This window comes from Astatotilapia calliptera, chromosome 5 (assembly GCF_900246225.1).
Source record: "Astatotilapia calliptera chromosome 5, fAstCal1.2, whole genome shotgun sequence".
Taxonomy (NCBI): Eukaryota; Metazoa; Chordata; class Actinopteri; order Cichliformes; family Cichlidae; genus Astatotilapia; species Astatotilapia calliptera.
This window is the reverse complement of record NC_039306.1, coordinates 2,168,837-2,194,290: the sequence shown is the minus strand read 5'-3', so window position 1 is coordinate 2,194,290 and position 25,454 is coordinate 2,168,837.

Here is a 25,454-nt window from a genome sequence, read left to right as displayed (position 1 = left end):
TAGAAGGAGACCCCCCCCCGGGATGCTGATCACTTTCATCAACCTGTGAGGCATCCTGTCCTAAAACATTCATATATACACCAGTCATGAGTTGTGTATCAAACATGAGAACATGTCAGGCTGCTTCACACAGTTTTCTCTCTGCTCTCTGATGTCACACTGCTGACCCATGACCCTGTGACCTGGTGGATGTTAAGCTTAAAAGCTTAAATGGAAAATCCACACATGGACCGTTTGTAGGACCTGCAGGTGACCGGAGCTGCTCCAGGCTGCTGATATTGTTTTTCTCGGGTGCAGAGGAACATGTTTGCAGCTGCTCACGTCTGGACAGGAACTCTTCCAGCGAGCAGGAGGACAAAGTGAGAACATAAAGAAGCTGAGCGGTGACACATTTATTAACATGATGAATTGCTCTTGGACGAGACATCTTGTCCTGCCTCATACAAGAAAAGTATGATTTATGATTGCCTCAGAGTTCACTGTCAGAAAACAATACCGGGGGAATTATCGGCATTTGAGAATCTCTGTAATACAAATTAATGATCACATCACACAGCGAGCCCGGCCGGACCCTGCTGAATTGCACTCCTTAACAGCCTGTTTTGAAACGTTAATCAATTCATGACAAAGCTATAACTCAGCGCAGTGATGAGAAGAGAGAAAAAAGCCCACTAGTGTCCGTCCTCCTGCCAGCATCGCTCAGCCATCGAGAAATCACCGCGGTTATTTTCAGCTCAGTAACGACGGCCGCGCGCTCCGCTCTGTCTGCCGTCGTCCAAAGGTGAAGCGGGGAGAGCCTCCGTGCGACCGCATCAACTCTTCTACTCATTTCTAACGCCATCCATCACGGCGCTGTACATTTTCTGCCATTATTTCTCTATTATCAGATTTATTGGGGCTGGAACGAGGGGAAACGGGAACGGGCCAGTGGAATTTGTCAAAATCACGAGCAGGACGGAAAACCAATTAAAGGCCTGCTTTTGACAATTACTGCGACAGAGCGCGCGGCTGTTTAGCCTCATGTTAGAGAGTCAGTCAAAAGTTTGGACGCAGGGATTGTCTTTACTTTCATTTGATGGTTTTAAAGAAACTTTCTGGAAGTGTCTGGACTCACTGAGCTCCAGGTCTTAAAACACTGATGGACTGTGGCTCTCACCATAATATGTACCTGTGCAGCTTTGTAGAAGGCTTTGCTGTTAAAATATTGACTTTGTGAAGCTGGTTGTCTACAGTCAGACTCTCATCAGGGAAACAGTTCAGTGTTCATCCAGGTCTCGAGGTCACAGAGGAGCTCAGACCTCATCCAAGCCAGCCCCTCCAGCTCCAGTGGTGGGTCACTGAGGACTTCCAGAGATATCTGAGGTGTCCTGGTTAGACAGGTCCAAAGAATACCTCACCTCACCAAGGAGGCATCCAACGCAGACTTGTTTCAGTGTGGAGAGCAGCAGCTCTGCTCTGAGCTCCTCATCCTATCTGGAGGGCTGTGCTGAGACACCCTTCAGAGGTGACGTTTGTGTCTCCTGAACAGAGACTGTAAATTTGACTGTAAAGACCAAAAACCTCTAAATACTGAACACGTCTGAAACATTACGCACAAGTGGGGAACCCACTAGACTTCCTGTTCCACAGGGGGCGCTCCTGAGTTCATTCTGAGTGAAGGCTCATGATGAAGATGAATTTCGTTTGGTAAAATCTTCATGATGTTCACGATAGAGAGGATGGAGACACTTCCATCTGTAGTTTTTCTTCCTGGTACCAGGTTTCTGTGAGTTTTAGGGATGCCACGGCACTACACACTACTTACCAGTCCTCCATTTTTTTTGGGGCGTGAAGCGAGCAGCAACTCGCTTCAACCGAGTTGTTACGACACATGAATGAAAAATCAGAGCGGGAGAGCGTGCAGCTGTGAAATGATGCAAGTACAACAATCATTTATTCTAATTTATTTTACTTCATGCAAACAGGTGTGCTTCAAGTTTTTACCTCCTGCAGTTTTGCCTTTAAATGCTGGACTTTTTAAAGATGACTCATTTGCTTTCTGACCTTCACGAGTTTGTCTGCGTGAACAAACGCTCTCTGAGTTAAACGTATCGCCACGTCTCGCACCTGAGGAACAGACCTGCTCTGTGACTGTTACAGGTTTCAAACTCACTCCCTTTTAGCACCTCCAGCAGTCCTCTAGCTGCTGCTCATCATCATCATGGTGGCTGTTACAGACATGTACAACAGCTCGCTGCTCTTCATGATTCAGGGGCCGTCTCTATGGGCTCAAAATTTGGTCATAAATATTTTGTACTTGTAAAAAAGATTTGTGTGTGGACTTAGAAAAAAACCCCTGCAAGTTACAAGTACGGATTTTGACCCTATTTTTCTTCCTTTCATCTGATTGGTCAATGTCATGTCAATCACAAATGTAACAATCCAATCAGAGAACAGATGGGTTTGGCTGTCGGAGGGGCGCTTTTTTGAACTGCAGGTCCTTGAAGGGTGATACAGTTTGAAGCTGGAGGATCGCTATATAAATATCCGATAGCAGCTAGGTCCCCTAACTTTCAGCAGCTGTTGAAAGGATAAAGTTGTGCTATATCAGTGGTTAGAAACACATCATTACTTTAGGATTAGTTTAACACAAAGTCAGGGCTGACCCAGGACCATTGCTGTGAGTCACAGTGCGCAGCATAAAAGTCCTTTCACATCGGACGCAGGATGTGCTGCTAATGCTAACTGCTAACTAAAAGCAAAGGATCCAGAATTTGTTGCTGGCTGCTGGGCTCTGTGGGTTTTTGCAGCAGCTCTACCTGCACTAGATGCACCTTGTCTTTTCTATCTCTGACTTTATGTCCTCTACAAGAGTTTCTGGGGTTTTTTGCTAGTTCTTCAAATGTTGAATAAAAACATGTATGCTAATTCATAACGAAGAAAGCTTTGTAATGAAGACTGTCATTTCCAAAACACTGCCCGCCCCCACCCCGCGGTCCGCAGCGCTGTTGAAAAGGCTGTGGAAGTCCCTGTATTAAACACGTAGACCTGTGACACAAAAATCACCAAACTCGGACGACCTCAGACTGTTTTCCTTCGTGGTGATGAAGGAAAACGCTGGGTTGGCATGTAAAAGGCCATTTATTCCCTTCAAAGACCTGCAGTTCAAAAAAAGCGCCCCTCGACAGCCAAACCCATCTGTTCTCTGATTGGATTGTTACATTTGTGATTGACATGACATTGACCAATCAGATGAAAGGAAGAAAAATCGGGTCAAAATCCGTACTTGTAACTTGCAGGGTTTTTTTCTAAGTCCACACACAAATCTTTTTTACAAGTACAAAATATTTATGACCACATTTTGAGCACATACGTCTCAGTGTCTGCGGAGAATCAGTAAAGGAAGAAAAACAACCCCCGTTTCCTCGCGTCACACTTCCTCCTCCTCTGTCATGGTGAGAACTGATACATAATGGCAGTGGTGGGACTGTGAAGTCAAAGTCTGCAAATAACGACACGTGTAGCACTGGGGTTGCCATGACGACAGAGTCGGAGCCCACAAGGTGCGATGGGAGCTGCTGTAGCAGTGCGGCCTTAATGTCAGGCAGCTTCCTCCTCCTCTTCCTCCTTCACCAAACGTTTGATTCTTTTTGTTTCAGCCTCGGTTACCGGGCAGATTCTGAATCAGACGTGAAACGAACAGAAACAAAATCAGGAGGTGATGCTCTCGCCTTGCTGTACACGTCAGCTGTGCAGCACAACACCTGTACGATGATGTCACACGGCGTCATTCAGTCAGCTGACTTGTGGTGATGATGTCATCGTTTCACTAGTATTGAACCCAAAGGAGTTCATGTTAATGATATGAATACAGATTAGTGAGAACATTTGACAGAGGAGAAGGTCGTGCCCAAGCGAATAGGTGCCACTGTGGCGTCAGCAGGAAGTCCGTCCTGAGCTTCAGGGCGTGGCAGGTTTTCAGGGCTGTTTGGCGTCCCTCGCCAGCTCTCTGTATTTACTCTGATTTTCAGGTTTTCTCTTTTGTTCACACCATGTTCTGCATACTGTGAATGATTTAGTTAGAGCCTCATTTTTCTTTGTTCATCGTCTGTCTCATTATTTGCTTTGGTAATTGTGTTTGATTCTCTTTAATCTGCTCTTTGACTTTCTCTTCTGGAGTTTTTCCTGAAAACATCCTGGTTTACATCTTTTTACAGTCATTGTGCCTCGCGTCATCATCCTAGGGCAGCTATTCGGTTTCATCCTGGCGATGCCCACAAGGTGTTCCTGTTCAGACCAAAGGCCAAGAGAAGGTTTTGAGATCAGAGTTCGTGAGTCTGCAAAGCCACTCGCTGGATTCTTCTGGTGTAACTGACAGAAATGTGCAGGATGTTTACAGTTTGTGAGCTCCTTCAGGTGAGAGCATCGACAGAACTGCAGAGATGCCTGTGACAGCAGCGTTGGAGTCATCAGAAACAAGGTCTCTGATTGGTCTCTGAACGGTGTGAAATGGCCCAAAGACTCTGATTCATCCCTGCTGTGTTTGGGCGTACGAGGCTAGACGCTGTCAGCCAGGAGACTGCAGCTCATGTTCTGTTTGGATCATTTGGGTTTTTACTCCGATTCGCCCAAAACTTATGGTTTGGGTTCAAATCAGCACACTCTCAAAAATGACAGGAAGTCCTTCCTGTGATGACCTCCTGGATATCTCCTGAGTGGCATGTTGGTCTGAGGGTTCCCCGACCAGGTAGAGGACCTGCTGCCCACATGACTGAATGGATCCTGATCCCAGTTTGTGTTTCTTTGTTTACATTTTCACTTCCGTCTGCACAAATTTAGTGACGATGCTTGAGCAACGCGTCCTGACGGACCATGGCTGTGAAGCTAAGCCTACACTCTCTCTAATGCCCAGCAGGGGGCGACTCCTCTGGCCTAATGAGGTCTCAGTCTGACTGAATTAGACATGAAGTTCATTTTGGTCCCACCAAGTCAAACAATGACGGGGTTACTTGTTGTTGGTTTGTGACTTAACTCCGCCCCTCACTCGTCACAGTAAAATGTTCAGACTCCGCCCATGTCTCTGGCTTCATGTTGAGCTTCACCTGCTTCCAGATGGCAGGTGAAATGAACTGTTATTAATCAAACCAGTTAATGATCCATGTGGAGGAACATGAGTCAGTGCAGCCTGGGTCACATGATCTGCTCCTCTACAATAAAAGCAGAAAAAGGTTTTATTTTGAAAATCTTTTATAAATACTTTTGTAGTTTTTCAGCTAGTTTTGGACAAATGAGACGCTCTTACTGTTAATCAGGTGGAACAAATGAAGCTGGCCCAGAGCTGAGCCTGAGAATTGAAGCCTTGCAGAGCTTGAATACTTTAAATAGAGAACCTGCAGAAACTTGTGTATAGATTTTGCTGCTTTGTTCAAATGAGTCTTTGTAATGAGTTTTCAGGCTCGTAATGATCGCTCTGAACCTACGCCGACTTGAAAATCTCTCGCGGAGATGCTGTAATTAACTCAGTGATTTGTGATTGCATTCGTAGGACTGACGGTTCAATCTGAGCTGCAGCTCTGCAGGTGAAGTGCCGGCATCTTTAAAGAGCAGAGCTGACAAACCCAGCATTTCTGGAATCAGCTGGACTGAACCACGTTAATGGGTTTCACCTCAAATTACCGACAAGCAGCAGAAGGATGAAACCCGTCAGAGCTCTTTTCAGGCTCTTACAAACTGATTTTCCCGCTGCTGCTGTCAAAGTCGGCCTTGCTTCGATCAGTCATTCGTCGTGCAGCGTTGATCAGCTGACCTGAGAGAAGCTGCTGAACATTTTAGTTTAGCAAAAAAGCCACAGATGCTTTACAAGAACTGCTGCCAGTTATTTGTGGAGGAGCCGAGCGGCCCGTGACATGCTCGTTCCAGCACCCTATCACTCCAAACTCATCACACACTGATCAAGTTCTCCCTTTAATCTGCGACATTTCATTGGGCACAGGGTCGGCACTCTTATGCTCGATTTTCAGCGTGAGAGACAACAAAACTCACAAAAGCAGAAATATCAGATTTGACGCTTCAGTCTTGAACTCTCACCCTGACCCCAGGACGACCCTGATGAATGTGTTGGTTAAGCAATAAAAGCTTCAGGTCTCCCGTGACAGACGTTTTAATCTGAGGGGACTTTGTGGTTGAATAACGGTTGACAGAACAAACTCTGACAGGAAGTAAACAACGTTTGTTTGCAGGCTCCACAGACACTGAGATACCAGCAGCTTCGTAGGATCCGTAGTGTTTCATGTATTTATGACATCGGCTGTGCAGCCATGAGCAGAGGCGGACTCGTCAGGACTCATAATCTCCTTTTAAGTTAGCTTACCAGGTGGGCAGCCATAAAGGGGAGGAGCTAAAACAGCTGATTTGAACTGTGATTCATGCAAAGCTGCTCTGATAGAGACAAAGAATGAAAATAATGGAGCTGCAAACTTAACGATCTGATCAGCTGATCCTCGTCACTCCTGTCGGATGCTGGCGTGCGGAAATCCTTCGAGCGTGTCGGCGTCTCTGCTGCTTCCTGCCAGAATAAACCCTGATGTTAGAGAATGTGTGTGCAGCTGTGTGTGATTCTTCCTCTTATTGATTTCTTCTGTTTCTCTGTGTGGATCCATCGAGTGTGGTGGAAATAAAGTGCCATGAAATCCAATAGAGAAGAAGAGGAACAATAGCCTGATGTCCCATTTAAAGGCTGCGGTGCAGCAGCCAGGCTCCGCGGTGTGGGTAATAAAGTCAATGTTACAGAGAACTGTCCACGCTGGCTCTGTGAAAATGTCACAAACAGAGTGAAAGAGTGATATCAGCCTCGACACTCTGATACACTCTGCTGACGGCTTGGGGCGACCCGGGGACGCAGTTATTGTGACAGCAGCTGGACATGCGAGCATTTGAAGGCCACAAACGCACACGCGGTCTAAAAACCAGGCCAGGAAAGTGCATCACGTCCTCAGTCCTTATGCCAGCCAGCTGGGAGGCATCTGAAGGTGCACCAGAGACCAGGCAGGCTGTAAATTAGTCTGTGTAACCGGCCACATCAGGAGAGGCTGACTGGGACACCTTTAAATGGAGATCCCACTCCACAAACCACCGCCAGTGATTAAGGATTTATTACACGGCGTATAATTAGCCAGGACCTCAGGTACGACGTCTGCAGCCCTAATGAACTGTTTGCTCAGCTTGCACTTTTTCCTGGTGTTAGAGGAAAAGTGGGGCAGAGCCATTACTCACCGCTGCTCAGAAGAATCTCTATGAGCTGAGATCATTCTGATACTTCGCCCACCTCGTTCCACCTGATAAATCAGCCAGAAGGAGACAGAAACCATCACAACGAGACACGCTGTTTAAACAACATCACTTTTTATACCAATAAAAAAACAAAACAAAAAAACCCACACAAAACAAACTGGGAGAGTCCCATCTCAGCGTCGCTGCCCAGCTCACAGATCCAAACTGGTCCCAGAGGAAAGCAGCCTGTTGCTGTTCGACCCATCAGTCGCACTCGCTGCAGACAGGACAGAGTGTGGGTGAGTGCAACACCCAACATGAACCTGATGCTTTTGCTCACGCCGTGTTCAGATTTTCACGCCTTACAGCTCTGCGATGCCTCACGAGACGCTTCAGCGGTTTACATTTTGCAGCAGACATTTCCCCACTGCCTAAATGTGCTCAAGCGTTTCCTGTGATGACCTTTGCATCTCTAATGACGCTCCGCCAGGTATTCAGACACCCACCGGCTTTGTGGCGCTGGGCACGAGCGTTTCACTCATGACATTTAGCCGACAGTCTTCAGCGGGGAGGGAGGGGCAGAACAATAAGAGAGCAGGTCTGGGTTTAGTCTCCGAGTCAAGGACACAGTAATTCATCACAGCGCTGGGGTGGGGATGGAAACTTTAACCTTTCAGCTAACCGTCCAATCTTGTCCAACCAGCAGGAAACAGTCGTGTCCGCGAGGAGCTGAAGAGGAAATAAAGGGCAGCGTTTGGACGTTCAGATTAAAGCCTCCTGAATTTATAAAACTGCATTAATTTCTTTCAAATTCAGCTCAGTAACTTCACACATTAAGTCAAACAGTCTAATCACGTATCTGTGCACACGCCTTTTCTTTGATCTAACCTTTAGTCATTAAATCCCAGAGGTTAGTGAGCGCTTTCAGCAGGAGACCGCCATGACAAACGAAAAACAATATTTAATATTTAAAATGCATCAGGGTTCAAAGACAAGCGTCAAAACAACAGTTTACATTCAGAAGCTGGTAGCAGCAGCTGCTCATTTGGCTGGCAAGTTGTTCCTTCCAGGTGGCTAATTTCTGTTTCCTGTCACTCATCATAAATCACTCATCCATAAACCTTGTTTTGTTCTTGGAAAGCTGCACAGTTTGTTTTTGGAAAGTTCCCATTATCCACAAACAGTCGACCCAACCCAATGTTGAAGGGTCTCAAGCCCGCAGTCCTGTGGAGGCCCAGCAGGGGGCGACTCCTCTGGTTGTGATTGTACATCTATGAGAAATGAACCTGCAGCTCAGGTGGTCTCTGAGCTTAGTGAGCTCTGTCCTGATGGGTTTCTGTAGCTCTCATTGAATTAAACATGAAGTCCACTTCCTGTCAGAGTCAGAAAGGAACAGGAAGCAGAGTAGGATTCAGGTTGGGGCTGCTTGTGATTGACAGCCATCTGAATAAGAGCACGCAGAGCTGCTCACTTTCCCCTCGTCCGTCACATCTGGTGTTACAAGAAGATCAAAGTGAGAACGACTCGAGGTTCACTGACCCAGCCGACGGGTAAAACTTCCACCTTTTATTTACAGTCTGAGAGCCATGCAGAGAAAACCTGCACCGATGCAGCCGCCTGAAACTAACAAGCTGCAACTGAAATACACAAAAACTCTTTTCATCAGTTCAGAAAGAATCATCTGAGACACACATATTCAAACACAGGCCTTTGTTCTGCCGTTAGCTCGTTAGCCCGATCTGTTTTGTTCTAGTTAAAGGTCTATCAGTGCTGCTATCTTTGAGTCGGCTGAAAATTCACGAATGTTTGTTTATTCTGTTCCTCTGGAAACAAACAGAATAAACACAGCAGACGTGACTTCGGCTCTGGTGGAGTTTCCTCTGCCCCATCACAGACGGCGGTCCAGGATGTACCCGCCTCTCGTACGTAGGAGTGAATATACGGATGTCTAAAGCTTTCAGTCAGAGTAAAAATGCCGTTTTAGACCAATAGAGCCCAAGTGTTTGATGAAAAATAAAACGTGTGTGAGAAGCACCGAGCTAAAGAATATGGAGCCCAGATTAAAGAGGAAGCTGAGGGTGGATGAAGGACAAAACAAAGAAGCCCAGTGGGAGGCACAGAGGAGGCCAGAGATGGAGAACACTGTGCTTCACCCAGCATGCCTTTTCCCATGATGCCCCTGGGGTTTCTCTGTTTGAGGAGCTTGTTACTTTGCTACTGGCTGGGTGACAGTCCCTTCCTCCCCTCAGCATGGTGTTGGCTGTGATGAGATGAGGCCGTAGGCGGCGGCTGAGGCAGCGAGCGAGGGCGAGATGCAGAATGGAGGCATGGAAGAAGGCAGGGGAGGAGGAAGGAGGTCAGAGAAGGAGGTGTGTGTGTGTGTGTGTGTGGGGGGGGGGGGGGGGGGGGGAAGGAAACAAAGGGAAGGATGGAGAAGTGAGAGGAAGAGAACAAGTGGAAGTGCCAGCAAGAGCGATGGGGGTACAACGCCGCGAGGGAGTGGAGGATTTTGTGCTAACAAGCAAAGCCTGAGCTGTCTAGGTGTGAAAAAGTCAGCGGAGGATGAGGAGGGGGAGGAGGAAGCCACGGCTCTGTGAGAATGACGCATGAGAGAGTCCTGAGGAGCCTCCAGGCAGACTTCCACCAACCGAGGGTGGATTCCTCCATCCTGCAGCACGACAGCGTGGCAGAGCCTCGCAGAGAGTGGACCGACATCGCTTCCACCACGACATCCAGCCACGTCCTTGCACAGCAATGAGACGTTTGAGCTTTCTGAGGCAGAAACACACGATGCTGAGGCCAGAAGACACTTTGATTTTACACCCTGTAAAAATCTCATCCAAGAGCAAAACGCGAGTTTGATCATGTGAGAGAAAACTGGCTGCAGCAGCACGGAGATGAATATCTCTCATATTCCAAAATAGGCTTTTGAATAGAAACAGCAGAAAGCAAACAACAAACCAAGACACACGAGTCCCGTCGATGCCACCGAACAAACACCAGCAGGGTTTAATGATCCTCAAACAAAAGTCCAGCACAGTCCACGTCGTTTCTCTTCTGTGTCTTATTCAGTGTGTAACATCTGGTCCATGCTTCAGTGCTGATGGCTGCGCTCCATGTTCAGCTTTATCATCCCCTCTGACACAAACCAGTCAGACGTAGCTCCAGAGCTGGCTGGACTTCCTGAGTCTCCTTCAGCCTCTGATCATTTCCTTTCATCTGTTGGACATCTGTCCCGACTTTGAACCTGCAGGAGTTCCAGATGTTCACATGAGCCTTTATAGTTTGAGGTGTGCATTTACCATCCGAGCCACAGCACCTGGTTTCCAGTTCACATTCAGCTTGTGATGATGAGCTCTCTGAGACGACGGCCGTTCCTAAACGCTCCTCTGTCAGCGTTAGTCCAGATTATTATACTCAAAAAACTTTTGTTCTGTAGATATTTGAAGAATTCATTTTTAAATATGAATCTGATTACAGACACATGGCGCTGACACGTCGACGCATGACCGAGTCTGAGTTCCTCCATGCTGTAAACGGAGCTTACAACATGTCATCAGACTTCCTCCAGTTTCATTCACTGCATATCTTCAGGTGCTCGCGTAGCAGCAGCATCGCGTACAGTGAAAGCTCAGTCTGGGTCTTTATTATAGTTTATATCCTGAACATGTTGTCAGATACTCCTGCTTTTACATATCCATTAACGTCTCCGTCAGTCACTCCAGGCTCTACGTTTTTCTTCCTTTTGCAAAAATTTGTCATATTTTAATGTCAGGGTTCAGAAAGCTCACCGGCCTCATGTTATCACATTTATTAAAGGTTTTGGACGTAATAATTAGATCAATAAATAGAGTGTCAGTAGAACAGGCTTCCACTCTCAGATGACTCCAGGTGCCTTCGTTTCTGCCTCTGAAGTAATCCTTGTGCCAGAACGCGCTGACGTCTGGTTACCTGAAACTGCACAGATATGTGTGACAGCCTGATTTCTTCTGAACTCTGAATGTTGTGTGACTGATGTTTAGCCCCGAGCGTCCAATCAAATCCTGTGTTACTGCCAATGTAGGACGTATAAAGAAGACGCAGGCTGTGAAATCCTTACGAGTAAATCTGCGTTTTTGTGAGTGAGCATCAGTGTTGGGCAAGTTACTTTGAAAAAGTAATTATATTACTAGTTACTGAACGCTGTTATTCCCTCACTGGTCGAATTATTCTTGGAGACGGAGAACGCTGTGCTTCACCCAGCATGCCGTTACCTGACGCTAACAGCAGGGCTGAAGAAGTGATGCTCAGCATTTTCCCATCAGTGGATTCAGGTCATCATGGCATGGCCATATTCCCAGATGAGCCAGGACTGAAGGAGCGGTTCAGGGAGCACGACAGACGTCCAGACTTTAACCCCAGTGAGAATTTTTGGGATGTGCTGTTACCAATAACACGCAGCCATATTTTTGGCTCTCCTTATTTACTGTCTGTCAGACACCCTGCTGAGTAGTTGTGTCTTCCTGCTGCTTTGTTGCTGTTTGAAAACGACTGACTTTAAACACACTAAGCTTTGCCATCGTTTTTCCTGTTTCTGGCTCTCCTGGCTAAGTGCAGGACCTTTGGTGGTGATTTTGGTTAAATACATCGTTTCCTGGCTTCCCCCGCGCTGGCTGCAGACGCTCGATGCTTTCATTACCAGGCAGAGGTTCATGTTCCCCTGGTTTCTGCTCCCCCTTAATACCACACCAATAATGAGCTCTGCTGCTCTAGCGAGACAGTCGCTCCCCTTATTGTCAGAGGTAAACAATTCTTTGAGGATTATGGGCCAGACTACACGTCTCGTCTCAGCGGTTCACTTGTAAAGGCTTATTTAATGACAAAATGAAAAGTAAAATCCCTGACACAGTTGGCAAACACGCAGCGGTAATTAGACACCGCTAAGCAGTTTACTGAAGACGTCGACACAAAGACAGAATTATGACTTTACACTGTGGAGGGGGAGGGGCTGAGGGGAAGCACCTGAACATGAATCCCACTCACCTGAGTAGGAATGTCCTTCCATCCACGCCTTCATGGTCCCCAGAGGATGAATCTGCGTAAGGACGAGCTCCTCTCTGCTGCTCCAGCGTCACAGCCGACACACTGACAGTTTCACAGATATTTGGAGGACTGTCGTTACGTGTATTTGAACTGTTGAGATTTATATTTGTAAATCTGATCCACTTACACTGAAACACTTTTCCTTCCACATAATCAAAACTGGAAATTAGAGTAAATCACCTTCAAGCAGCCTCAGTGACCACACCGAGTCCAGCTCCACTCACTGTAATCAGAGTAACACCAGGAAGCCAGGAAGCCCCCCCCCCTCGAGGAGCGTGTCAGGTTACATCTCACTGTGTGTTATACTTGTATAACTATACATGTGACAAATAAAGAACCTTGAACCTATTTAATCCACGTGGGGGGGTCAATGCGCCACATACATGAACCTTTCTGATTGTTGAGCCTCTAATGGTTCCACACAATACAGCAATCAGAGCATACGGCACTTTCACGTCCAAGTTCACGGCCAAAGAAACAGGAAATGATTCACTCTGAGAAACAGCGCCTCAGTGAAAAGTCCAGAGAGATTCATCTCTGTACGTTTGCTATTAACCCTTTATTGACCAGCCCTTTAAATGTACCTGTAAAATGGGCCCATAAAGGGATAAAAAGAGTTCGTCTGAATAAACAGTGACTTCCTCCCACAGATTTATACAGCAGGAAGTCAAACAGCACTTCTTTATGCCAGTAAATTAAGAGTGACTGGGCTGAGGGACCATGTGACCGCTGGTTACAAGCCTCTGAACCATCAAGAGGCTTGAAGTTTAATTAGAGAGCTCCTCCAACACAACCACGAGAGGGCGCGAAGCCCAGCAGCAACCTGACACACAGCCAACGCACAAACCTTCAGCTGCACAGCAGCTGTTTGATTCATGTTCTCTGATTATTCTTAGTTTTTCTGCAGTTCTCAGTGACCTTAGTTCTCCCTCCCTCAGTGTTTAGGCTCTGTCCCCGCGTCCCCCGTTTCCTGTCTCTACGTCTCCTCAGTCGCTGTGTTAAACTTGCGTATGTCACGGGGCCGAGTGGCTGAACAGGACTCAGGTGCAGAAACTCAGAGCAGAGACAGCAGATGATGTAACAATTATTTATTAGGCTTAAGTGCAAGAAACGTAGCAAGGACAAAACAATAAGACGTGGAGTTTGATGTGGCGTGGGAAACGTGGCTAGGGCGAGGGAACGGGGCCGGAGATGCAGAGTGGAGCTGAGCAGGGAACAGTCACGCTGAAGAGAGAAGACAGTGGAGTTAGGGAGGTGGTGGAGGCAGCTCTGGAGTGGCCAGTTGTAAGAGTGGCAATTCTTACTTGCAGTAGGGGACAGAGTGTTGAGAGGGGGGTGATGAGAATCCAGGGGAGGCTGAGTGGCGTGGAAAGGCTGGCCTGAGATCCGGGGCTTCAGAGGGAGTGTGATGGCCGAAGGCTGTCCCAATTCAAAGGCTGCTCGAAATGCGGCCCTGTAATGCGTCCTTCATTTCTCTGAATTTCAAGGGTGTGGCAGTGTAGACTTTGTGGCCCAACATATCCCAGAATGCATAGCGCGGCGGTGGGTGTGGATAATTTTGCCGAAAAAAAAACGGCGGATGAGGGGCGCCCGAAGAGTAAACTTTAAGTAAGTACTGAATATTATGTCACTTATTTAAGTGCAAATGTTTAATAATGAAGAACATTAAACATTCCTGTTGGCCACATGTCGACAAAGTCATGTGACATCAGTGACGTTTGTACTAACTTGGTTTTAAAGCCTTTACTTTAAATATACGCCATTCAATAGCTGAGCTTCATCTTACAGAGAATGATCAAAGCTCATGTAGAAACAAACACATGAACAAAAGATTTTCTCCTTCATTTCTGTCAAACAAAGCTGTATGACACGTTTCCAGCTGTTAGTATCATGGTTGCTAGGCAACCTGGGCAGCGCGACGGAGGCTAGACCGTCCCATTTCACAAGCCTCGCACTTCCGGCCTTAGCGGTCTTTGAGTACGCGGCCCTTGAGGATCGTTGAGGCTGCGTACTTTAAGGCTGCAGACCCTGAATTGGGATACAGCCCATGACAGCGTGTCTTGGGTCTGTTTCCTGTTTGGCTGATAGTTCCTTGTCCTGTGTTTGGTGCATTCAGTTTTGCGTCTCGTTGTTTGTGATTGGTCCCAGCTGTGCTGTCCTCCTGTGTCTCGTTCCCTCATCACCCATCTGTGTGTTTAGTCCTCTGTCTGTTGTTGGGACCTCGACAGGCTCCAAAAAACTTCACAGCAGAAATCGTTTTGTGTGTGACATGAAATAGTTTGGTGTCTGAGTTTGCTGTGTGCGCTTGCAGCTGTGTCTGATCCATAAGATGGAAATATGTTGCTCTCATCTGAGCATCACTAATATGGAATACGACCTCATCAACATGCGATGGTAGCAGGATCCCTCATGTGCACACTTAATGACCATCCACACAAAACCATCAAAAAAGGTAACATGATGAAATCACACATTGGTGACACAACCACACACATGTGCTGGACTACAGTAAAAAAGCAAAAATCACTGTAAATGTTGGTCAAATAAGCACAAAAGCATCAGCAGGACCTTGAAAACACAGCAGTGCGACTTTACAAAGACGAGCAGACGACAGCTTTCCAGGTTTTATCCTGATGGCGGAGGAAGGATTTAAAGGCCCACCTCGTGCACACGTTTAACTGTGCCGTTACTAATACCCATAATTCCCTGCACTTGCAGTCTCTTCACCGTGACCTAATGGTTCGGCCCCCTGGATGGTTTTTAATGCAACATTTAAACCATCGTTTTATTCATTCATTCATGCTCGGCTCATCACATCATGCAGTGGTGTCACAGCTGATTGGACCGGTCACACAGTATCAGTGCTACATGAAGTACTTTTACTCACACGGGACTTTAAGTTACTTTAATGAAGTATTTCATTCAGGCCAAAAATCACATGAACTTGTTTTGGCACTTTTCGGCATTGTTGTGTTGCCTCCTCGCCTTACAGCAGCCACCGTGCAAAGACACCGCCCCTTTCCCCTCAGAGCGGTCCTCAAAGCAGCGAGCTCGGTGGGCGGCGCTAAGCCAAATGTGGTCGTTGTTGATTGGCTGCACATCTTTGTAGTGACTGATGCCTCCCAGGGACGAGCTGGTGGACGAGCGCCTCGGTGTCTGCTGCTGAGTTTGGGGGTGACTGAGATGTGAGCTGTGCAGAAACGTAATAAATGCAGACTGGTTCCCACTGTGGGAGGGCTGACAGGCTGGTGACTCATGTGTCTGTGGTGTGTGTGTGACGTTTCCATACTTCATTTTATTCTTAAAATAATGTGTGTGACTCTTAAAGACACAGGCTGCAGTGGTTTCCCTCACAGTGACTCATGTTGTCCCCAAAAACAATGAAGTCCCCACAGAATGTTTGAGAGGCTGAACACGTGTCCCCACATCGCCACTGAAACAAAACACACATTCAGGAAGCAAAGAGACACACACACACACACACACACACACACACACACACACACACACACACACGTTTTATCATGTTATCATCAGGTTAACGATAATATTCGTGCTTCGCCTGACCCCGAGCACACATTTAACTACAGGCCGTGCAGACTCGCCGTGAGCACACACAGCATTATAATTATTATTATTACATCATCATTATTACATATATTTAGTGAGACCAGCTGTCAGTGGGTAAACTGTAACTTTGAAACATCTGCAGCTGATCGCCACACGCTGGTATCAAAATCTCACTTATTTTATTGGCCGTATGAAAGCAAACCTTAGTCACTGACATTCTTGTATTTGATGTTGTGCTGATGCTCCTCGGTTCAATCTCCTCTCGTGTTTGTGAGGAAGCTCCTCGCGGCTGATTCGATTCAGCGACTGCCAAGAACGAACGTTTGACAAAGAAGTCTGAAAGGAAACAAGAAGAGCTCGGGGAAACGTGGCGCCGAGGCCGGTCAGCTGAACATCTGGGATTAGACTTCAGACTTTCTTTTCTGCGCGTCACAACACAAAACAAGCGCTGACGCTGCAGAGGAAGATTTAAACGCCACGACAGGAAGAGCGAACACAAGCAAAGTGACATCTTTGGAGAGGGAATGAAACTCATCAGAAAAAACAGTTTGACTCTGCTGAAGTTTCCAAGCACTTGGACGTTTGCAGGACGCAGCACAGACTCTGCTGCTGGAGTTTACCTGGATCATACTGTCAGAGTGATACAGAGTCTTTCTCCACCCTGACGCTGATGACAGAAGTACTCTCTGGTATTTCTCCTGAACAAAAAGCTGATGGTGCACTGAGGTTGCAGCAGTTACTCTGAAGCACAACAGAGCAAACTTTGAGGACTCCACTTTGAATGCTTTTATTATCCTGGCACGGTGACATTTAAACTCAGTCTGATGCATTTATCTTCATCAGAACGTTTTTTGGTGAACGGGATGTTCAAACTTGTCTTAAAAGGATGTCAATAAATACATGTATGAGAATGTGGCGTCCTTTGTTCAAACTTGAATTACAGTTTTTTACAGACACTAGGACACATTTCTCAATACTTAGGTCACGTTTGCAAAACTCCTCACACAGTGAGCACAACAGAAGTCTATGTGGGCTAAACTGAGGACCAGTTATCATTGTTTTGGCACAAAATGCATTCAGTGAATATATCTCTCAAATTTCATGAATTATCTTCTCACTCAGACACAACTGCCAAAACTCTTTGTACGGACAGGACATTTTGCATGTGCTTACATACTGTTTTCAAAACTGTTAAACTTATGGCCAAAACAATAACACAATGCAAAACTGAATAAGACAGCAAAATCCAACAGCAATATTATATTGAAACATATTTCCAATCTAAAAATGCAGTTTAACCAGCCACAGCTGATTCTCATTGTAGATGAACATCTGCACAGGTGTTACTCCTTCAATTGTTCAACTCCTTCAATTCTGGCAGCCAGAAGATTCTTTCCTAGGTGTGTTGCCCTAGATGACATAAGATGTGATGTGGATGAGAACCTGTGGCCAAATGGAGAAGACCGAGTAGATTAGCATTACTATTGTATGTGTATCAGTGGATGGTGTGTATACAAATTCTTGTATTTTGGGATTACTTAGTGCAAAAAAATAAAAATACATAAACAAATATTAACGAATTCTGCATGATGTCTGATTCATTCCAGTAACATATATTGAAATTATAAACAGAGATGTGTCCTTGTTTTACACAAGAAAACACTGTGTAACATGTTGTTAGTGTTTTTTAGGTCATTGTTTTGTGGGTGACAAAGTGTGTTTGTCGGCTGTCAACCTTTGCTAGTGTTCTGGAAGAATAAGTTTATTTGAGACCTGAATGAAGTGTTTTGGTAGTTGTAGTGCATTTTGAATGTGAAATGAACTGCTTTGCCAAGCTGACGGTCAGTTAGGAGGATTGTGTGAAGAGTTTTGCAAAAGTGACCTAAGTATTGAGAAATGTGTCCTAGCGTCTGTAAAAAACTGTAAAGCAGAAGCCTGCAGACATCTCTGTGATTTTAGGTTGGAAGCGTCACAGGACTCTCCACGTCCACCAGCAGCTTCGTGCACAGCTCTCTGAATGCTCCAGGTCTGGACTCTGATTGGACTGTTGGAGATCTGCTGCTGTGCTTCCTGGACAAACATCTCCACTTGGTTCCAGAAGTCTGGTAGTTTGTGCAGATGTGAGGCTTTCTCCTTTATTTTAGTGAGCGTCTCCAAAAACTCTGCAGAAACTTTTGGTTGCGATAAATTTATGATCTTCTCAGTGAAATATTCACGAATCGTCCGGGTCTCTCTCAGGTCCTGGTCCACCCTCTCTGTCTCTCTTTGGTGAGCGTATTAATTATTCTTCCCTCCTCACAGGTGAACCGGAGACTGTAAGAACCAATCGGGGCCCGTTACCTGAACCTGAGCAGATAATAATCTGTCATCAGTCTGAGCTCGGCGAGGTCTGAGGAAACACCAAGTCTGGGAACTTAGTGTGTGATTCACGTCTGTTGCTCTGCTACTCCAAGCCTCAGTTGGATTCACTGAAATCTTTGAACCAGAGTCCTGCATCTTCAGTAAGCTGTGTAACCATGACAACCATTTTCCTCATCAGTTTGAACTCTGAACGTTGTCTCTGTGTGTAACCCGTCTCTTCCCGCTCAATCATTTATTTCATTTTTTATCTACAATGGCCCGGAGCTCCCACCAGCATTACCATTCTGCTGTCAGACTGTAATGGGAACATCATTCTCCCTGTAAACTTATTTATCCATGTTAGAAATGCAATGTTTAAGTTTCAATCAACAATCAGTCTCAGTTTTACTCTTTATTCAAAGAGTTTTATCGCACGCTGCTTCATTTTTTTCTTCTTTGCTTTTAAAAAAGTTCGAACCTTCTCCAAGTCTGCAACAGGAAAAGTTTTTAGTGTCAATAATTCATTCCTGTCCTCACTGAGCTGTTAGTGCACTTACTGCAGATGTTTCTCAGCTTTAAACCACAGACGGTGAAGCAGCTGCTGCAGGTCAGCGTCCTCAGAAAGCAGCGTCTGCTTTCACGATCGCACCATTGATCGGTGCTCAGAGGCAAACGTGGACAGAGAGTCAGGAACAGCTCTGACGCTGTGAAGTGAAGCGATGGTTCATCGCAGCCTGTCCCATAAACACGGTAGCAGTCACAGGTGTCACCGTTCGTTAGGTGCAGGACTCAAACTGGGTCACTTTTATTTACAGATGCACACCAGGTGAAATCTATGCATATGTACAGTGAAGCAGGGGAAAGGAGCTCCAGGGAATCCAGGGGAGAAGCTCCCAGGCAGGGAAACATTCACACTCCTCACTCGGTCCATGACCAGTCCACGAAGAGCTCACTCACATCCACTCGAGGTCCACGAGGCAGGGGTCCAGGGAAGTCTGTCCAAGGAGAGGAGACACGTTAGAGAGAGCCGGGGCTACGCTGACACTGGGTAACGATCGAGCAGACTCCAGGTAACCATCTGTGATGAGTGGCAGAGCTGTGTGGATGAGGACAGAGGGAGGGACCGTAGTCTGACTCCGCCCTGGTGAGGAGGGGTGAAAACAACATCCTAGAGATCCCGGAGACACAACAGGACACAACAGGACGCCCATCACACAGACGGGACTCATGCAAGATGTAGGGTCAAACAGGGCTCACAGGTACGAGTCCCACCTGGTGGTTGGGATCCGTTACATTTCACCGCTTTCTACTTTGTTTTTACATTTTGTGTATTTTCTGTCTTATTTTTGTCACTTTTCCCTGTTTTTGGTTGTTTTTTGCTTTCACAGCTGATCTTCACGTCCCAAACCGTCCAGTCTTCACAGGAAGCAGGTTAGAAAGTCTGCGCCGATGCTGGTTATAAATCCTGCAAGGTGCATCATCATCACAGGTGTGTCAGACACACTGCACAGACCTCAGATGAGACACTTTTCATGAGAAGATGACACACAACAAAGAAAACGACTGGATTAATAACCTGCTGGGATGTTTTACTGGAGATGAATCCGTCCCAAACAGATTCAGTCCCAGAGCTGTTTTCTTGTGGCTGACAGAGCAAACACACGTGGAATAAAGACTTTAAGGGACGCAAATGTAACATGAATCGATGCAGCAAAAAGCAGCACGCCAAGCTCGTCATGCAAACACAGAGGGGTGGAGCTCAGCCTGACCACGACCAATCCGCTGATGCTGAACCAACACAGAGCGCAGCGACTGTGTTGGTTCATGTTTTCAGGATCTGTGCAGGTATTTTTGAGCAGCACTACTATTCTATGATTTCTGTGTGAGGTACATTAGTAAAACACTTTAGACAGTGATAAGAGAGTCACTCCCTGGGAGTGCACTGTTGTTCACTGTACGTTTAATCATTTTACCGTGCTGATTTGTCTGAATGTGAGATTGTGGCAGGGCGTGGTCTGCAGTGCGGCTGCAGGAGAGATGCACCTGCGATCACGCCTCGCCGGAGTAAAAAGTCCGCACTGGGTGCTGGTTGTTATTGGTGTTGGTGTTCGGCTGGCGGCTGAAAAGCTGCAGCCGTATGTGACAGTAACCACGACAGGTCTGCCGTGTGTTCGTTACAGAGATGTTTTATTGTGCTTCTTTATTATTTTCTAATGTTTTTGTTCCAGATGTGAGAAATAAAGAGGAATGAATCTGCAGTGAGTGTTTTGTATCTCTGACAGCTGGATAAACGGCTGCAGGTCGCTCCTGCAGAGCGGCGACGGTGTCCTGAAGCTCGCCGCTGTGGTTCTGGTTAGTCACTGACTTCTGTGGAGGGCTGAGCCTGTAAGCAGGACGCTGCTGTTCTTGGACAGATGTTTCTGTTATCTTACATCATCACGTTTGAACCCTGCAGTGTGCGGCTGCATCACCGTCCTGATTAGGACTGTTTGCCTCTTCATGCATCCCTCCGGCTTCTTGTAAAGACAACTGAAATTAATTTCAGGCCTCAGTGAACCAAATTCTCTGGCTGGGGATCCGGGTCAGCGGATTGGAGGTTTGGAAGCGGGGTGAGGGATATGTTTCTAACAAGCTGCCTTCAGCCCTCTGGACACGAGGAGCTCAGGAGACTCAGAGGATGCAAATGATTCCACATCATCTGCTGCTGTAACCGTCATCTGTGTCGACTGCACGGAGGAGCCGCTCGCCGCTCACATTAGAGGGATTTAAAGAGAGAGAGTCGGCGTTATTTTAGGCTACGGCAGAATTTTTATTTCAATACACGACAGACCAAGTTCAGACAGATGGGTTCACACTCACTACACCGCATATATGGGTACAGCGCTTTCATTTGTTTGAACCTTTATTTGTCTGCGGCCTGAAAAGTTCTCAGTCCACTCCATCTCCATCATCATCATCATCCTTCCACAGGTCTTGTGGGTTTCGAGAGCTCTGGTCTCATGTTGGATATTTTCTTCCATCTGTTTTGGAGGTTTTGATGTTTCTGTGTATGGCAGCGGTGAGGCCTCCTGGTGTTGTTGGTCTCTCTCAGCCTCAGTTTGTTCCTCCTTTGGCCTGTTTGAATGTGACTTTGGTTGTTTGGTACCCGTCGAGCCTTGTTGTGGGTGTCTTTCTTTCCTCTTTTTAGTGCTCTTGCACTTCTTTTGATGATCTTGTTCTTTTTTGCTAGTTTAACTCTGACTTTTTTGGGCTGTATTGTGTGATTTTTATCACTTTCCCTGTGATGAGTCTGGGTTCCTTTCTGTGTCTCTTTGTCGAACTCGTGTCTTTACCTGGGATATTCTGGAGGTGTGGTGGACCCTGTGGGGCCCCTGTGTATGTGCCTGGTGGGTCTTTTTGGTGATTCATTCATGCCACAGTTTAGAAGCACTTCTTTCAGGAAGTGTAAAAAGTGAATCTGGCTCCACGAGAGAAAAGAAGAAAAGATGTTTTCCAGCGCTGAGTCTGAGGCACGGCGTGCTGAGGGAAACACTGAGGCTGCAGGAAAGTGACATGTGTCAGGTCCTGGACTTGTAATGGGAGAAACTACACGGCTTTGTACTCAGGGACCTCGAGCAGGACAGGTCAGGAGCAATGACATGAGTGGGTGGCAGACAGAAATGAAAAGGAGAGCGAGGGGAGTCGTGCGGAAAACAATGGTTCAGTCGAATCACTTCCCCCTCACAGCTGTGAGCCCTGTCTGATAAAACATCTGATCTGTGGACTGTAACGGGAGAGGACTTATCATGAAATAAGATGTAGAGACAGCAGAAAACAGGAGCGATAGGAATCGCTTCAGCGAGAAAGAGGGAAAAAAGGAGGCAAGGGTGAAAGTGAGGGCAGGGGAAGTGATGGAATCCCGTGAAGCTGAGGCGGTGAGCAGAGACGGCGAGCTCTGGCTCAGGTGATTTTTCTCAGAGTAAAGCTGCAGACCTCTGACCCTCTTCATGCCTTGGAAAGGATTTCATTTTTATCCTGGTGCTTTATTTCAGTCAGGGGGGAGGAGTCAGAAGCAGAGCCTACTGCCGCTCTGCCAGAGTGCTTTTGGGCAAGGCATCAAAATCATCATTTAGAACACATTTGAATGTTCTTTGAATAAAGAGCGTTACTCATGAGGTGCTGGGAGAACTCACCAGGTGCAACAGGTGCAGCAGGTGCAGCAGGAGCAACAGGTACAGCAGGTGCAGCAGGAGCAGCAGGAGCAACAGGTGCAGCAGGAGCAACAGGTGCAGCAGGAGCAACAGGTGCAACAGGTGCAGCAGGAGCAGCAGGTGCAGCAGGTGCAGCAGGAGCAGCAGGAGCAACAGGTGCAGCAGGAGCAGCAGGAGCAACAGGTACAGCAGGTGCAGCAGGAGCAGCAGGAGCAACAGGTGCAGCCGGAGCAACAGGTGCAGCAGGAGCAACAGGTGCAACAGGTGCAGCAGGAGCAGCAGGTGCAGCAGGAGCAGCAGGAGCAGCAGGAGCAACAGGTGCAGCAGGAGCAGCAGGAGCAACAGGTACAGCAGGTGCAGCAGGAGCAGCAGGAGCAGCAGGAGCAACAGGTGCAGCCGGAGCAACAGGTGCAGCAGGTGCAGCAGGTGCAGCAGGAGCAACAGGTGCAGCAGGTGCAGCAGGAGCAACAGGTGCAACAGGTGCAGCAGGAGCAACAGGTGCAGCAGGTGCAGCAGGAGCAACAGGTGCAGCAGGTGCAGCAGGAGCAACAGGTGCAACAGGTGCAGCAGGAGCAACAGGTGCAGCAGGTGCAGCAGGAGCAACAGGTGCAGCAGGAGCAACAGGTGCAACAGGTGCAACAGGTGCAGCAGGTGCAGCAGGTGCAGCAGGAGCAGCAGGAGCAACAGGTGCAGCAGGAGCAACAGGTGCAGCAGGTGCAGCAGGTGCAGCAGGTGCAGCAGGTGTCCCATTTTTGTGCTTTTCGGGGGAGTTTTTGTTTTCTGATACTATCTGACATGTTTTTGTTGGACTGTTTGTTTTTGGTCTTGTTACAGTTTGTTTGATGATTTTTTGTTACCATATAACATCTTATCAGCTGTGCTCTGTATTATTCTGGTGGTTTTCGCCACCCCGTCTCTTGGGTTGTGTGTGCTGTTGAATTTTCTGTGGTGGAGGTGATTTTGCAGTCGTTTCTGAAACTTCAGCATTTCTTTCATCTCGTTTCGGTGACTTCGGGGAGGCAGAAACCGAATGCAGGGCTTTAAGTGTATTTTCAAGCGATGGCGTCTTTCCTCAGAGACTTTTTAAGGTTCCACATGAAGCACGAGCTCGACTTTAACAGGCACTGGGATGAAACAGCTGCTTCTCTTTACATCATTACAATCCTTTTTATTTGTCTTACCTCAGTGTGGTCACTTTAATGATTTTGCACCTGCTCTTATTTCTCATTGCAGCATTTCTGCTTTTATTTTGGTCTGGTTCCATTTCTTTCTGTTTTGACTGACTTGAGCTTTTTTCTGGGACAGCTACAGGTGTACACCTGCGTCTTTACCTGCCCTCAGTGTCCATATCACAGCGAAGGAGACCAAAGAAAACATTTACTTCCAGACACGACACCATTTTCATTCTGCAGCTCGAGCTCCATCCATTGCTGAGCTTCTCTGGAGCCCCTCTGTGGGACAGGAAGTTCAGTTGTCTCTGCCCTCACGTGCAAATGTCACCTGACATGGCTGTGGCCAACATGCTGTTCAAAACCGACGCTCGTCTTTTATTTACAGTCTGTGTCTTTATCAGACTCTGGATGGGGAGAATACGCCCAGTTCACAAATCCCATCTACAAACTAGTTGTTCTGGAAGTTTCTTTCTTCGTTAATGAAGCAGAGCGTGTTTGTGGAGAATCTCAGACTGCAGCAGGACTTCCTCTAATTACACTCGCTGTAATTTCATTTGCCCTCGTCGTGTTCAGTGATTAGTAACAAGCAGATTATTAAATCACTTCTTTAATTCAGTCATTATGTTTTTCTCTTTCACAGAGCACAGAGACATTCTCACAGACACCATTTAACGTCCTTCTCTTTGAGTCTGAAGGTGCTGAAAGAAGCTGGAAATGAAGTGACAGAAAATGAGGAGGTGACAATATCAGGAGCACAAAGACGGCTCGGCTTTTCACAGAGATATTCACAAAGTTAACCCTCTGATGCATAGTGGTCGCTGGAGTGGACAGCTACTAAAACGTACATATCTCTTTAATGCATGGGTTTCTATGGTGGAACTGCATATTAGCCTCTAGAGTGCTCTCTGCTGCCATGCTCCATTAAGGTCAATTCAGTGTTCAGTTAGTGCAACTGCAAGTAAATTTCCTCTGAATCAAAGATGGCAGACAAACTGTCATCCCTGCCGACTGCTGGCATATCCTGTCAATCCTTCTATGCTAGAAGAGCCCAACAGGTAAAAAAAATATGACGATATGCAGTAACATCGAGGGAAGGATATTATCTGTTCGGAATAAGAAAATGTTTATGTCTAATATGTAAAAAACTACGATTAACCATGTGTCCAATGAAGTGGACATCAGGCATACCCACTATATTTTTTAACATAAGTCATAAATTGCTTCATTGTTTTGGTTATAAGTGTATATCTGTTACATTTATAAGCTACTCATTTAAAATATATATTTTTGTGCAGATCAGCTGTAGTTTGAGTTACTATAATAATTATTTTATCATATTTTGTAGACTTCAAATGCAGCAGAGAATAAGGCAGCGTACAGAACACTCCAGGAAATTCCATCCAGCTCCAGTGATGATGATTTCAGTGATGAGTGCAGTGATGATGAGTGGCTGCCAGAGCAGAACAGAGACATACGAGCTACGGATGATGAAGACAGACAGTCAGAAAGTGAGAATGATGAGGGGCAGGGTGAAGAGGAAGGTCAGCATGATCAGGGAGCTGTGGGAGATGGGCGCACGGCACCTGACCATACTCAAGCCTGCAAAAATGTTTGGAAAGTCCAAGACAATGACTTTGATGGAGACTTGCCTCCTTTTCTAGGAGAGTGGAAATTGAATGTGGAGGGCAAGGATCCATAGTTTAGTTCAGACATCTGTTTCCAGCAGATCTAATTGATGATATAACACACAACACCAACTGGCAGAGGAGCTTGTCGTCAGCAATAATGCAAACATCACTGTCACACGCTGGCTCCACAGTTCTGTCCTCCACATGGTCTCGGCCTGTGCTGT